Raw genomic sequence first — 16,248 nt, 5'->3', positions numbered from 1 at the left:
CTGAACACAAATAATGACTTGCTCCTGATGCTTTCAAAGTTTCCTAGACTTAAAATGAGGTTGAACTAGCTGATCACTAACATTACTAATATGATGTTATAATCACTTTCCTTATTTGCTCTGCTGTAGCTTTCTTAGTTATATAATCAGGTTGCTTTTTCATTTTCTTGACCTTTGGTTAATCACAAAAGAATATTTCCTTGTAAAATGCTTCATTAATATGATATTTATTCGTGTGTTTGCCATTGACTTTTCCTTATATGGCAGGAAGAGAGGGATAGTGGATAACCATTCATTAAGAGCCAACTATATGCCAGGCCTGGGTCATCTTGAGGCATCCTGATCCATATCTTGCCAATAGACCCAAATGGCTCTGGACAAGAGAGTAAGAGCTGGTGCCTTTGTACAACAAACCATTATTTAAATCCAATTCACTTTCAAGTTATGTTATCACCTTCCAATGTCATGATCTCCTTCAAGAACAAAGGACAAACAACAGCTGTGTGCCTGACACTGTGCCAAGCATTTCACAAATTGGTTACTTAATCCTGACAACACCACTCTGAAATAAATGCTATTACTATGCCCATTCTACAGTTGAGAAAACTGAGTCAGACATAAGTCAAATGACTTGCCAAGGGATACACAGCTAGCAAGTACCTGAGAGTAGATTTGATCTCAGGTCTTCTGGACTCCAGGGGCAGCACTCTATCCACTGTGCTATTTAGCTGCCTCTATATTATTCTATAGGATTCATTTAGTGTATGGTGTGTAGTCTTGGAGTCTGAAAGATCTGACTATAAATCCTGTTTCAATAGTTTACTTACTGCATCATTCCAGGAAAGTTAGTTAATTTCTCTGAGTTTCAGTATTTTCACTTGTAATGTAGAAACAACAACAATTATCAATCAATAAATCAAAATAATAAATTATTATTTGCAATAATAATTGCAAAAAAAAAAAAAGATGAAACATGTTCTTCAGTTCTGGAGACACAGAGCAAGGCAAAAACAAAATTACCTGACTTCCTGCAGGTCACATTCTAATAAGGGAAATGTTAATATTTAGGTATATATGAGACATACGTAGCGTAAGTGAGAGCTAACTCAGAGGACATTATTTAACAGGGGAAGACAGTAGTGACTGTGAAAACCTGTGAATGTTTCTTGTAGAATATAGAATTTGAACTGAGATCTAATGAAAGTCATGAGGAGCAGATGACATAATGTGCATAAAACATTTTGTAAACATGTCACACCCCCACACACAGATACACACACAAATATGCTAGTCTTCTTACAATAATTTTTAACAATCTCAAAAATTAAAGCTGACAAAAATCCAAAAACAATAGGACTTAAATAATATAAAGCACATAGTCTAAGTGATAAGAGGAATGAAATATGTTTCAACAAAATAACAACAATGAATTATTTGCCACATGTCCTCTCTGCTCTCTTTGTTATGTATGTGTAAGAGATTGGGGTTTTTTGCTGTCATTGTAAAATATTTTTATTTGTTGGTAGTGTGGTTATTATTATTCATGGGTGATTTCTTTGATCCTAATCATTTCATATATGCTATTCTACATTTCTTTGTATTTTTCATGTTTTCATTTTTGTGTTGAAATAAAATTCAATTACATTGATATAATTGAAATTTATTCAATTCCTCATAATCTTGAACTCAGAAATTCTTTCTTTATTGATAATATCCTGTTTTTCTAACATTTCCTTTGCTTCATACTTCTCATAATTCTCTTTGCCCTCATTGCTTCTTAGTCATTCCATTTCTTTCTTCTCTCAGTTCATCACTTCTTCTCAACATTATTTTACTTCCTATTTGATTGCTTACTACTTTCTGTACTGAGCTTCTTCATATTCACTAACCCATAGCGCAAAAGCATCTCCTTCTTTAATCGTTCTTTCTGTTTCAAAGGAAAATCATAACTAGAGCTGGAAAGGACATCATAGGTCACGAAGTTCAAGAAACACATTTTATAGATGATGAAAGTGCATTCAAAGATGGTTTATTGACACAATCATTTAGACAGAAATTAAGAGAGACAGAACATGAACCCAGATCATCTGATGCTTGAATCAGTATTCTTTCTACTCTAACGGGTAAAATGGAAGAAGTGGCCATTTATTCCTGCCTGGGCAAAGTACTTCATCTGTACCTTTGATCTCACTTCTCACCTTCAGTGTCTTGCAATCTACTGAAATCTCTCCTGCCTAGCAATAAAAACTAAGATGAATGAAAACCCCGAGAGACAGTTTCTGAGTAAGTAATAAACAATTTATTAATTAAGCTAGCTGGTAATCAATAAATTGATGACCAATGGTCTTCTCAGTAATCAAAGATGTCAAATGAGAAAACAAATGGTTTAAAGTTTTTAGAAAAGAGAATGAGCCTGACAGGAGAAATCAACCCTGTTTGGTTAAACAACTCATGAGGGGGCAGACATATTAATAAGGAAGTGGACTAAAAGTCTTCAAATCCTCCTGCTGTGAAGGACTTGATCATGAGACTCAGACACCTCCAGCAATCTGGACAAAGGAATCAATCTCCACACAGAGCACTCTGGTTGTTGTTTTGTTCTCTCTTTTATGAGCTGGGTTTCCCTAGATTCCAATAGAGGGGTGTAAGGGCACAAACTTAATGCTTTAGGACTGGAATTCACTTCGATTGGGTTCTGTTTATGCTGTGAACAAAAATAGAGTCTGCTAATTGGGAGGAGTCCTGCCCAAGATTATGGAGCTTGTACCACAAGGATTAAACCAATTTCACCTATCAACCTTATCCTTTAGAGAATGGTTGAATGACCTGCAGGGACTGAATCTTAAAAGAGGAAATAGAAAGGTAAAACCTCAATTATAACTTAACTATTGATTATTAATATGATAGAAAATAATGATTTATCTCAAAAGAAAGACAAAGAAACAAACATCAACTTCAGAGTTTTGGCCCTAGTCTTCTGGGAAAGTTATATGTGCATGCACACACACACACACACACACACACACACACATACAGGCATATATACTGTATACCTATGTGTAGAATAAGATAGCCTGTCCTAAAAGAACACAGACTAGAAGAGAGAAAATAACTGATATTTTTTATTCACTCTTTGAACAACACCCCCTAGAGATTGTCTCATTCAACCCTCCAAACCCCATTTCTCTTGGTTCATTGTTAGCACCAGACATATTCCCATCTCATTGGGTCAAATAGATCTATATAGCTAGCAGGGACCATTAAAACCATCCTATCCAAGTCTCTAATTTTAAAGGTGGGCCCTTACAGCCCTCTTTCCAACTTTCCTGCTACTGTTGAGGACACCCACATCCTTTCAGTTACCAAGGTCACATAATCAACATCACCTTCAATTTCTCCTCATCACTTGCCCTACATATCCATTTCATTGCTAAATTTTATGGCATGTTTTCAGAACATATGCCATATAACATCTTCTTCTCTTTGACATAGGTGTTACTCTGTTTCTGTCCCTCATCACCCCTAGCTTGGACTATTAAAAATATTTGCTTGTCTCAACTGTCTCTTCAGTGCAATTATTAAATTCAGTTGCCAAAGTGATTTTTCTAAAGAAAGGTTCTGACCATATCTTTCAACTACTCAGTAAATTTAGTAGTTATACATTACTTTCAGGATTAAATGCAGAGTCCTTTTTTTTCCAGGTTTTTTAAGCTATTCAAAACCTGGTCCCTCCATTCCTATCTAACCTTTATAATTTTTCCTTCCATCTGCATTCTATGATCCAGGTATACTGACCTTCTCACAGTTTCTTGAATATGAAAATATATCTCTTGACTCAGTGCCTTTGATAAGACTGTCTTCTATGCTTGTAACAGTACACACATTCCTCTGATCTTCCACATCCTTTAAGAATCATCTCAAATCTCATTTTCCACCAAAACTTTTCCAAGTTCACATAGCTGTGGTACTCTGTATATATGTCTTTTGATACCTGGATACTGACACACTGTGTTTCCTAAGTAGAAGGTAACCTCCTTCAAGGAAGGGATTTTTTTTTCCTTTTCTTTGTATGCCAAGCACTTATCAAAGAGTGTATCATGTGTCAAGTTCTCATAAATGTTTGTTGCCCAGTTGACTGTTTTCCCTTGCTACCTGTGTGAACTTGGGGGAACGGTCTGTCCCCTCCAAGTCTTGGGTTCCTTACCTTTAAAACTAAATGATTATTTAAGTCTCTCTAAGATATAAATTTACCATAATATGAATAATCATATATAATTTAGAGATCAGAAAAACAAATTGGGCGACTATCATAATTTAGATGGTTTTTTTTTTATTAGTTTGTTTTGCTTTGTTTTTCCTATGAGGCCTGGTTTGCTGAAAAGCTTTGTTTAAGAAAGACTGTGTACATGAAATCTTTCCTGATTCCCCAACTTCCAGCAATGGTCCCCTAAAATTATCTTATATCTCAGCTAAAAGCACCTACTATGTGCCAGGTCCTATGATAGGTATTGAAGATACAAAGCAGGCGAAGGGGAGTGCAGTTCTCAGGGAACTTGGAGTCTAAAAAGGGAAATAATATATTCTATTTTACATTGTAGTATCTATATGTCGACCTCACCCCTACCTCATTTACTAGATGATTCGTTCCTTTAGCAAATATACTGCTTTGTCTTGTATTTCTCTATTTGCAAATATACCTAGCATGTAAGATTTAGGAAATCTTGTTTGCCTTATTCATTTGCTATCTCACCATTTCTGCTGAAAGAACACATTTTTACCAAAGGAAAAGAACTGTTAGAAATTAACTTACATGTTCCAAATAAGTGTTAAAATTAGACAAATTGCGTACAGCTAATTAGCAAAGAGCTATTGATTTCTGTATTAGTGAGGAAGTTAGCTTGTAGATGTTTGTATTTTGCTTGTAAGTCTGAAATGTAGGGAAACTGATGGAAACTGAAAATCCTCCGCTGGGATTCTGGGGTCTCATAACTGAATTTTAGGCCACATTTTGCTGAAAATCAGGCTTTACTTTATCTCCCTGAATTTTTCTAAGATTTAACTCTTTAGTCTTCTAAATAATTTCCTTTTGTATGACTTTTAAGCAATTAGATAGCATGATGGATAGAGTGCTAGACCTGGAGTCAGAAGATCTGAGCTTAAATTCACCTCTAGTCATTTGCTGTCTATGAGATCCTGGGCAAGTCACTTAACTTTTGCCTACCACAATTTCCTCAACAGTAAAATTGGAATAATGGTACCACCTACATCTCAGTATATTTGTGGGGATAAAATATGATAGTATTTACAAAGTACTCAGTAAACCTTAAAGAATTATGTAGATGTCAATTAATTAATAATGCTACAACAACATTGAAGTTGTTAATGTTGTTAAATATAAAACTATTATTATTATTGTTATTGTTATTTTTATATTTCCCCAGCAAGACAATAAGCTCTTTGTTAGCAGCAACTACCTTACTAGTAGTTCTGTTTCCAATATTTATCACAATGTGGTAACTAGGTGGCACAGTAGATAGAGTACTAGGTTTGAATTCAGGAAGACCTTAGTTCAAATCTGGCCTCCAGCACTGTGTGACCCCGGATTAGTCAGTTAACCTCTCTTTTATTCCATTACCTCATCTATAAAATGATCCAGAGAAGAAAATGACAAATCACTCAAGTATCTTTGCCAAGAAAACCTGAAATAGGGGTCACAAAGAGTCAGATGTGACTGCAAGTTGACTGAATAATAACTAATTTTTTATGGTAAACATAGTAAGCAATTAATTAAATTAATGGCTTAGCATGCATTCATTCATGAATAAGTGTATGTGTACTCCTGTATTCTATTGTTGATGTCAGTTGCCAAAAGGATTATCAGAAAAACAAGCAAAATAATAAAGCCCACAGAAACAAACAAACAAAAAATTGTATCTAACCAAAATGAACCCCTCCCCCCCTCAGGAACAACAGCTAATAATCAAACTTAATTAATAATTTCATAAAAATAGGTCATTATTCTATGAATATAAGATCTGCTAAAAAGGTAGTTTATGTGGAGAGGTTTAGCCTATTGCCAGGAAATGAAAAGTATATGTTCTATATTTGGCTCTTGGAATAAAAGAACTTCATTCTAATAATGAATAAGATAGAATACATAAGTTTCAATATTATATTGGACTTGTTTCATCCCCATTTCTCCCTGTATATTCGTTAATTTTAAATTGTTTATACTAATGGTAACCATATATAGTTCTAAATAATCTACATCTCTGAATTTGAAATTAATTTCTCTATTGATTTTAGTGATTTTTGTTATGATATTATATCATATCTTTCAACAAAATATAGATACTATGAAACATTAAAGCATTATGAATCCTGGATTACTAGATGATTTAAAGTTTTTATGTGAATACCATATATACATATATATGTGTGTGTATGTGTGTATGTATGTGTATTCATACATATGTGTGTATATACACACTCAAAGTAGATAGATAGATATAGCTATAGAGATATAGATAGATGTTTTCATACACACACTTCTTTTTGAAAATGTGTATATAAATGCAGGCACTCTTTATAGAAGGTGTCTGATAAAGGCATCATTTCTCATATATATAGAGAACTGAGTCAAATTTAAAAGAATAGAAGCCATTCCCAAATTGACAAATGGTCAAAGGGCATGCACAGATAGTTTTCAGATGAAAAAAATCAATGCTATCTATAGGCATATGAAGAAGTGCTCTAAATCACTTTTGATTAGAGAAATCCAAATAAAACGAAGTCAAATGCACCATCTCACATTTTTCAGATTTGCTAATATGACAAAAAATGAAAATGATAAATGTTGAAGATGATATGAAAATCATGACATTAATGCATTTGTGGTGGAGTTGTGAACTGATTATATTGGAACTTGAGAACATGCCAATCAACTGAGGTATGGCTTAACAAGTCATCATAGAGGAATGTAATGGAATACAATTGTGCTATAAGAAATAATGAACAAATAGATTTTTAGAAAGACCTGGGAAGACTTGTAGGAATTGATTCAAAGAGAAATAAACAGAATCTGGAAAATATTTTACATAGTATCAGGAACATTATGTGATTATCAGCTAAGAACTATTTAGCTCTTCTCAGCAACACAATGACAAGTACAAAGGACTCATGAAGGATGCTATCAGCATCTTATTTATTGCATTGTGACTTACTACATATTTTTTGTACTCTCTTTGGTCCTATTATAACCTCTAACGTGCCTCTAGGATTTATTTCTCCTCAATGGAATATGTATATATTTGCACGTTATACATGATTTGTAGATACTTCAATAGGGTGGTCATTTTGGGGTTTATATTAACTCCTATTCTATTATATTTTCCCACTGGAAAGCAAAACTTTCCTAAAATCTTCAAGTATGAATTACAGCAAAAAGGGAATTTTTGATGGTATACTTTGGAATTTATCCCTCCTTTTCTATAAACAGTCGTCTGGCCTCTTTTAAAAATGATTTTAATATAGGTTTTCAAAAATATGGAGAGTGATCCAAACACTTATAGAATTTCAAATTATAAATGGAATAGTTATTATAATTCCTTATGTACACACAATAACTGGAAAACAAAACTAACACACCAAAATGTGTACATATAAATGTGTACACACACACACACACACATATATATATATATTTATCTATGAATGTATACAAATGTATGAGTATATATGAATAAACATATATACACATATATATATGTTGATTTCATTGTTTTATTTTATCATATAATACCATTGAATTTCAACCTGTTTTTTTCTCTTCTTGGGAAATGAGTATAAAAATATAGAGATGAGCAGACAAAAAGGACTGAAACAGTGAACTAAGAGCAGGAAATTTTTTTTTCTTATTTATAAAATGCAGTAATTTCTTATAAGGAAAAGATGAGGATGAATTCTGGTTTCTTTGACTATGATTTTCCACTTATTTTTATATGTGTTCTTTTCACTAAATATATGAAACATAAAGAGGTTCTTTGTTCTTTTTTTGAATTTCAAATACCTTAGAATTTGTTTTGTCTAGGATTAATCTCATTTTATCCTTCTAATTCTCCCTTCTTTCTTTTCCCCTTTACCTGTTATTTCACTGTTAAGTTTTATGCCCAGTTGCTTTTATGTATCTGTACTCTGGCCTTCTTTTACCATTTCAGGTGAGAGTAAGGTGGCAGCAGCAGCCTTTTCCCTTTTATTTGTATAGACTTCAACTTAGTATCCCACTTCTGTGATATAATTTTATTTAATTTCTTTTACCTCTCTAATACAATTTATGACTTTCCCCCCTTTCTTTCCATACTTAAGAAAACATTAAAAGTATAAAAGAAAACTACTGCTACTCCTTGGGTTTCCCTCTACAACCCCTAATGACAATAGAGGACCCTGTGCCATTTTCCCCATATTTAATTTTAAGGAGTTCTTCTTTATCGCTTTTTTCATTTTTTCCCTCTTATGTTCCTCCTAACTTCTTTCTTAGAACTGTAACATGTCTCCTAGCTTTATTCTTTCATGAAGAATACTTGGGAGTCCCCTATATCACTAAAATTATATTTTTCTCTCAAGATTATTTTCAATTTTACTGTATTAGTTATTCTTGGCTGTAACATTAGATCTTTTGTCTTCTAGAATATTGTATTCCAAGCTTCCCACTACTTGGCTGAAAAATCCTGTGTAACCCTAAATGTGGCTCTGTGTTAATTGTATTTTTCATTCTGGATGCTTGAAATATTTTTGTTCCTTGATTTGAAAGCTCTGGATTTTGGCTATAATTTCTGAGAATTTTTCTGTAGTGTTCCTCTCCAGAAGCAACCGGGAGAGTCTTTAATTTTTACTTTTCTTTCTGTTTCTAAGAATTTCACTTTGTCTAAGCAGCAGTGATTTTTTTTCTAATATCACAAGACCTCCTGCCACCATTTCCTTCTTTCCAAAGCTCCAAAGAAACACAATATTCCACAGAACCATGATATTGTCAGGAGTAAGAAAAGAAAGAAGAGAATAAGTCTCCCCACCCCACCCCTTCCCTTCTTATGTATCAGGCAATCAATTTCCAACTTGGTCCATAAAAGTCATGGCAATAAGAGATGAGACTAAACAGAGGAAGTGAAGGACCATAGTTCGCCTGTTGGGGGAAAAAGTCCTTTGGTGTTGTTGTTATTTGTCTTTCATTTTCAAGGAGGACTAATGACATCACAGGTGATGTTTTTTCTTGCATATAAATTAGAATCAAGTAAGGCAGAATTGCACAAAAGCATTAGCCTCATCTTTTTTCCTAAGTCATCAAAGTCCAGTGTCAGGGTACAAGTCAAGATGATAGCATTAGTTTGGGATGGAGTCAATGACTTTGGCATCTTAGATGTCTCACCAAGCTTTAAGCACTCCACAATATCTGCGTCATCCACCTTCATGGTCATTGGAACAAAGTGTGATCTGACTGTTCATCTGGAGGAAGTCTTCATATGCTTCTGGTGAACATTCCTCCTCATCACATATGGGTTTGAGACCTGTTGATTATCTTCAGCCTGGTTTAGTCCATCTGTCAAGAAGTTTGTCTGAGATATAGTTGCGGTGCATGCTACAGCTTCTTTGAGCAACAAATGAGAGTTGGGTGGCAGTTGTACACTAAAGGTGGAAGAGTTACCCTGAAAAGGGATCAGCACACCCTTAAAGCAGGTGTGCTAATCCTCCTTGAACACCCCATATACACTCTTTTACTATACATATTCCAAGTAGATTGTGAGCTTTTTGAGAGCAGGGGCTATTTCAGCTCTGAATTTGTCTGCCAAGTGAGTGGCACAGTGCTCATCATCAAGTAAGACTTTAGTAAATTTTTTTTAATTACATTGTATGAGCTCTCTAATATCATAATCTGATGCCTCTATATCTATATTGTCAGTGCTTAACAAAGTGCTTTGTGCATTTTATTTTTTCTCCAAATATGAAAATTCATCTGTTTGAGAAATTCCCAATGGAAAAAAAAACCCATGTACTAAAGCATATTGACAATGAATCTGTAATTTAAAGATTTGCCTAGTACATTGAAACATTAACTGATTCATCCTTGGTCACACAACTAATGTATAAAAGAGGTAATATCTAAATCCAAATCTTCCTGACTCCAAGGCCTGGCTTCAATATATCGTTAGGCCATTCTATTTTTCATGTAGTAGGCTTTTTTACATTAAATACTTTAACAAATCCCAGCCAGATAAAGCTATATAACTTTAAAAGAAAAGAAATATGTTCACGAAAATTTTAAAATTGTAATTTCTTTTTAACAGCAATTTTTTTCCCCACTATGTATTCAGACAGTTTTTAGCATTCATTTTTACAAGATTTTGAGTATCACATTTTTCTGCCTCCCTCCTCTCTCCTCTTCCTAAAATGGTAGACAATTTGATATAGGTTTTATATATTCTATCATGTAAAACATATTTCCATATTAGTCACAGTTGTGAAAGAAGAAACAGATCAAAAGGAAAAAACAAAAAATAATAAAGTGAAAAAAACTATGCTTCAATCTGCATTCAAAGCCAATCAGCTATTTATTTTGATGTGGATAGTATTTTCTTTCAAAAGTCCTTTGTACTTGCTTTGGATAATAGTGTGCAAGAGCTGAGTCATTCACAGTTGATCATCACACAATGCTATTGATACTGTGTAAAATGTTTTTCTGGTTCTGCTCATTTCTCTTTGCATCAATTCACACAAGTCTGTCCAGGTTTTTCTCAAATCTGCCTGTTCATTATGTATAATTTCCTTCTTGGGGAAAAAAAAAAACAAATCTAAGACAAAAATACAAAAAACTCCTCAATTTGAATCCAAATGATTTAGAAATGTTCCTTTTGCATGTATTATTAACTAAAGGAGAAAACATGACTTTTATGAACTGAATCAATTATTACTCTGCTATCATCCTCCAAAATCACCAACCTTCAATCAAGGAAATGGGATAAACAGAAATTACTACAAAAGGTAGTGATGATTTGAGACACACTCAATTACTGAGTCAAATTATTTCAATCATCACATATTTTATTATCACAATACTTTGCTCCTTTAAATATATGTATTTCTACTTATTAAACATTAATGATAAGGCAAGAAAAAATCACATTTCAGTTCAGTAGAAAAATGTATTTGGCTGTTTATTTCATTATTTACAGCAAGGGATGGGGAACCTGCAGGTGTGAGGTCACATATGACCTCTAGGTCCTCAAGTGTGGCTCTTTGACTGAATCCAAACTTCACAAAACAATGTGCCACACCACTTTTGTCCTCCACTATGTGAAATTCCTGTGTCCTTTGTAATTTATTCAAGTAAACTCCAAACTGGACGCATTCTGAATATAAAACACTGCTTCCATTCAAACATATCTTCACACTGACCTTTCACTTTGTACTTTTTATTAGAGTTATTTGTCTTCATGTTCAGTTTTCTTTTCTGACTGAGCTGGAACTGTCACAACATGTGAGGCAGTGTCTTAATGACACTAAAGAGAAGAATCATATCCCCAGGTTCTGTGGGTCATATTTAGGCCAAACCCAATGTCCGCAACTCTGTTTCTTGGAATCGTCTCCACTCCTAACTAGGAGGAGGTAGAGAAAATTGTCTCTATCCTAAAATGTCTGATAACACCCAAGGCTATATTTTCTTCATGCCAAAGAGAAAAAGATTCATACTCACAGGAATTGAGGATTTGTATTTCACATTTTTAGTCCAGTAGAGCTTCTTTAAAAGTCTCTAATAATACATTTTGATTGTCTCCTGTGCTTAATAGTCTGAATCTCATGAATTGGTCCTTGCTCAAGAACTTAATGGTTATTTTTGGGTTCTCCTGGCTCATATTGAATGTAAATAGTATTTGTTCCTCTATTCGTAAGCAATCCTGAGGATCTTCACCTCTCAGTTATATTTTCTTTAATTAAAGGGGCCATGCCTTGACTCACCTCTTAAAGAGACCCATTCAGTGAATGGGCATTGCCTCAGTCAAAGTGAAAACTTGAAAGGACTTTAGATCAAAAAGGCCAAGGTCCATCTCCCACTGCATCCTGGGCATCTCCAGTCTTCCTGATAGATATTGAACTAATGGACCTAGATAGCTCTCGAGGAGAAAGTAAGGCTGGTGACTTTGCACAGCCCTCCCTTACTCAAAACAAAGACAATTGCAAGTTGTATCATCATCTCCCAGATGTCACAGTCTTCTTTGAGAACAAAGCACAAAGCACAACCACAAGTAGGAGAGGAACTAGCCAAGATAATATAGATCTTTCTTTGATATATAAACTAAATGAATTGATATAGTATATTTATTTTTTGTAACATTACATTATTTAACACAATGTCTTGTACATGATACAATCAATTGCTACACAAATTATTTAACACAATGTCTTGTACATGATACAATCAATTGCTACACAAAGGACAGGCAAGAAAACTTAGCACCTTCAGGAAGAGACATGTGACAATATGTGCCAAGTTAGTCAAACCACCACCACCATCACTACCACCTTTACCAGCATTTTATTTCATCTTCTAATGGAGACAACATAGGACCTGGAACCTGAGATCTTTGAGAAAAATAATGCCCTTTAGCACCCTCCAAAAATTACAGTTCTTTCAGACCAATTTCTTCTTCATTATCACTAGCAACTAGATGTGACCAAATGACATCAATTGTTAGGCCCAGGATCCCCTGGAATGTCAGTACTTCCCAGACCACCAGTCCTACACTCAGACCAGCCTTTTCAATTAACATCTGGGGAAGTAACTTTTGATTAGAAGAGATTAGCTATCCTGACCAAATTCCAACAACTCCCACAGAGAAAGCAGAAAATAAACCTAGTTAAAGTCATAAAGCACCAGGAAGAAGATTCAGGAGGCTGAATGTGCAAAACATATCATATCACTACCAACATGACCATCGTGACCACTATTTCTCCCCATCTGCTGATGAAAATAGCTAAGATTCTAAACCCAGTATCCAGGAGAAAAACTATGTTTTTTAGCTCCCTGCTCTCAGCTTTTATCCTAGGAAACATGGAGATGCCTACTGGCAACTGGCCCTGAAGATGCAATAACCATAGATAGTGAAGACTAAAAAAAGAAAGCTCTTACCACCAAAGTCCTTGTCATTATCAATTGTTTCAACATCAGAAACTAATATAATTTTACAAATGTAAATGACATTAAAGAATATTCATTGGTATTTACTTGGCTACTGTGCCCTGAGGACCATAAGGTTTTTTCCATTTAACTTTCAAATGAAACCTTCCATATATTTTGTTGCCTCCATTTAAATGTGTACTCCCTGAACACAAGGATTGTCCTTTTTATTTGTATCCTTAGCACTTAGTAGGGTGTTTTACACATAATAAGAGCTTATTCATTCATAGTAACTGAACATTTTTTTCATTAATATTGAATAAATATTGAGCATGTCTTTACTATAAAGAAGTATCTACTAGGTAAGGAGGAAGATACAAAGATAATTAAACAGTTTCTATGTCTTTTGGAGCTAACAATTTATCAGTCATATAAGACACATATGCAAAAAAATAATTCATATGTAACACATATGAATGAAGAAATTACAAACACTGAGCATTGACAATGAATATGAAGAAGATCCTTTTGAATGCTTAATTTCTTTGCATGACCAGCATTTAAGGGAAATTATTGTTACTTATTTTACAAATGAACTATGAACAGATATAAGTTACATTGAGAGGAAGTAAATTTTTAGGAGTCTAGCAATGTCCATAAGAGAATTAGAATTTAGTTGGGTGTAGTCTCAGAATATTGGTCTGTGGCTTTGTGAGAATCTCCCTCTCTCTCTCTCTCTCTCTCTCTCTCTCTCTCTCTCTCTCTCTCTCTCTCTCTCTCTCTCACCCACCGACACACACACACACACACACACACACACTCACTCATTCACCTTTTGAAGGTTGGAACCTAATGAATCAGGAGAGCTTAATGATAGACCAAGCAATAACATAACAGAAAAATCAAATATAAGCACATTGTTGAATGATGTGAATTTTAAAATAGGTTTGAGAATGTGTTGCCGTGGTGTTCTCTGAAAATGTCAAAGGGAAAATTATTAATTCTCCAGTACCATGTAAAATTAGTAAGTAACTCGTTGTATACTGGTAACTATGATGAACAGGTAAATGTTATAAGAACAAACAACTAATTTTTTTTTGTTAGTTTATTTGACGTCTCAATAACTGTGAAAACATATTCACTTCTTACTATTAACTATTTTGAAAAGTCTCATCAAAGAGAGATGGTGTAAACAATTTTTCAACATACAGTTTCTATTCCTATTTCCCTAATCATCTTTGGAAATAGACTAAATAGTGGTATTTCTGGTCAAAAGTTTAATAACTTTCGGGGCATAACTTCAGATTGTTCTCCAAAATTGGTGGATCATTTCACAATTCCATCAACTATGAATTAGTGTCCTGATTTATTTACACCCTATTAAATATTTGTCACTTTCCCTTTTATAACTTTCATCAGTATGGTAGGTGGAAAATGATATCTCAAGGTTGTTTTAATCTGCATTTATCTAATCAATAATTATTTATAGCATTTCATATAACTATAAATTGTTTTGATTTTTTTCATTCAAATACTGCTTGTTCATATCTTTTGACTATTTATCAGTTGGGAATTGAATCATATTCTTAATTTTTTTTTCTAATTAAATATATTTAATTTTCAGTTTTCAACGTTTACTTCCACAAATTTTTGAATTTCAGATTTTCTCTTGATTTCCCCCTACCACCATTCCAGCACAGTGTGCATTCTGACTATCCTTTCTTCCAGTCTGTCTTCCCTTCTTTCAGTGCTCCTCATCCCTTATCCATTTCCCTTCTGTTTTCCTGTGGGGAAAGATAGATTTCTGTACTCCATTGCCTAGATATCTTATTACCCAGTTGCATGTAACAACAATTTTTAACATTCATTTTTAAATTTCTGAGTTCCACATTCTCTCCCTTCCCCCCTTCCCACATACCCTCATTGAGAAGGCAATCAATTCAATATAGGTTATACATGTCTAGTCATGTAAAACACTTCCATAACAATCGTGTTGCAAAAGACAAAGTATATCTCCCTCTATCTTGTCCCACTCTACCATTATTCTTTTCTCTCTTTTTTTGACCTGTAAAGCTACAAAAGTGTTTGCTTCTGATTATCCCTCGATCTGTCATCCTTTCTATTATCCCTCCAATCTTTTTAGCTTCTCCTTGCCTTTCTGTAGGGTAAGATTAACTTCCATACTCAACTGAGTGTGTATGCTATTCCCTTCTAAAGCAAAATCCTATGAAAGTATGGCTCATTTCTTCACTCTCACATTCCTGCTCATCCTCTCCATTGAAAAATTTCTTTCCTGCTTATTTTATGTGACATGACTAATTACATTCTACCTCTCCCTTTTTCTTTCTCCCAGTACATGCCTCTCAACTCTTAATTTTATTTTTTAAATACCATCCCTTCATATTCAGCTCATTCAGCTCTTTCTGTCTCTGTCTCTCTGTCTCTGTCCCTGTCTCCCTCCATACATATACATATACAAATATATATATATATACATATACACATAAATAATAAATATACATGTACACACATATGTATATGCACATACATATACACACAGTAACATATAAATGCACATACCTATACATGATATACATATAAATATATGCATACATGCATGTGCATATGCATACACATATGTATACACATACATGTATATATGTGTATATGTGTGTGTGTATAAATATATGTGATGCGTGTGGATATGTATGTATATATTCCCTTCAACTACCCTAGTACGTAGGTCTCATGAGTTACAAATGTCATGTTTATATGTAGGAATGTAAATAGTTCAACTTTAATAACTTCTTTATATTTTCTCCTTCCTGTTTACCCTTTCATGCTTCTCTTGATTCTTGCATTTGGAAATCAAATTCTCCATTAAGCTTTTATCTTTTCAAGAAGAATGCTTAGAAATCCTCTGTTTCATTGAATGTTCATTCTTTCCCCTGAAGGATTAGGCTCGGTTTTTTTGGGTAGATGATTCTTGCTTTTAATCCTATATCTATTGACCTCTGGAATATCATATTACAGGCCTTGTGATCCCTTAATGTAGAAGCTGCTAAACCTGGTATTATTTTGCT

The sequence above is a fragment of the Notamacropus eugenii genome, chromosome 4, assembly GCF_028372415.1.
Source record: "Notamacropus eugenii isolate mMacEug1 chromosome 4, mMacEug1.pri_v2, whole genome shotgun sequence".
Classification (NCBI taxonomy): domain Eukaryota; kingdom Metazoa; phylum Chordata; class Mammalia; order Diprotodontia; family Macropodidae; genus Notamacropus; species Notamacropus eugenii.
The sequence above is the reverse complement of the archived record's forward strand: the minus strand, read 5'-3'. Positions refer to the sequence as shown.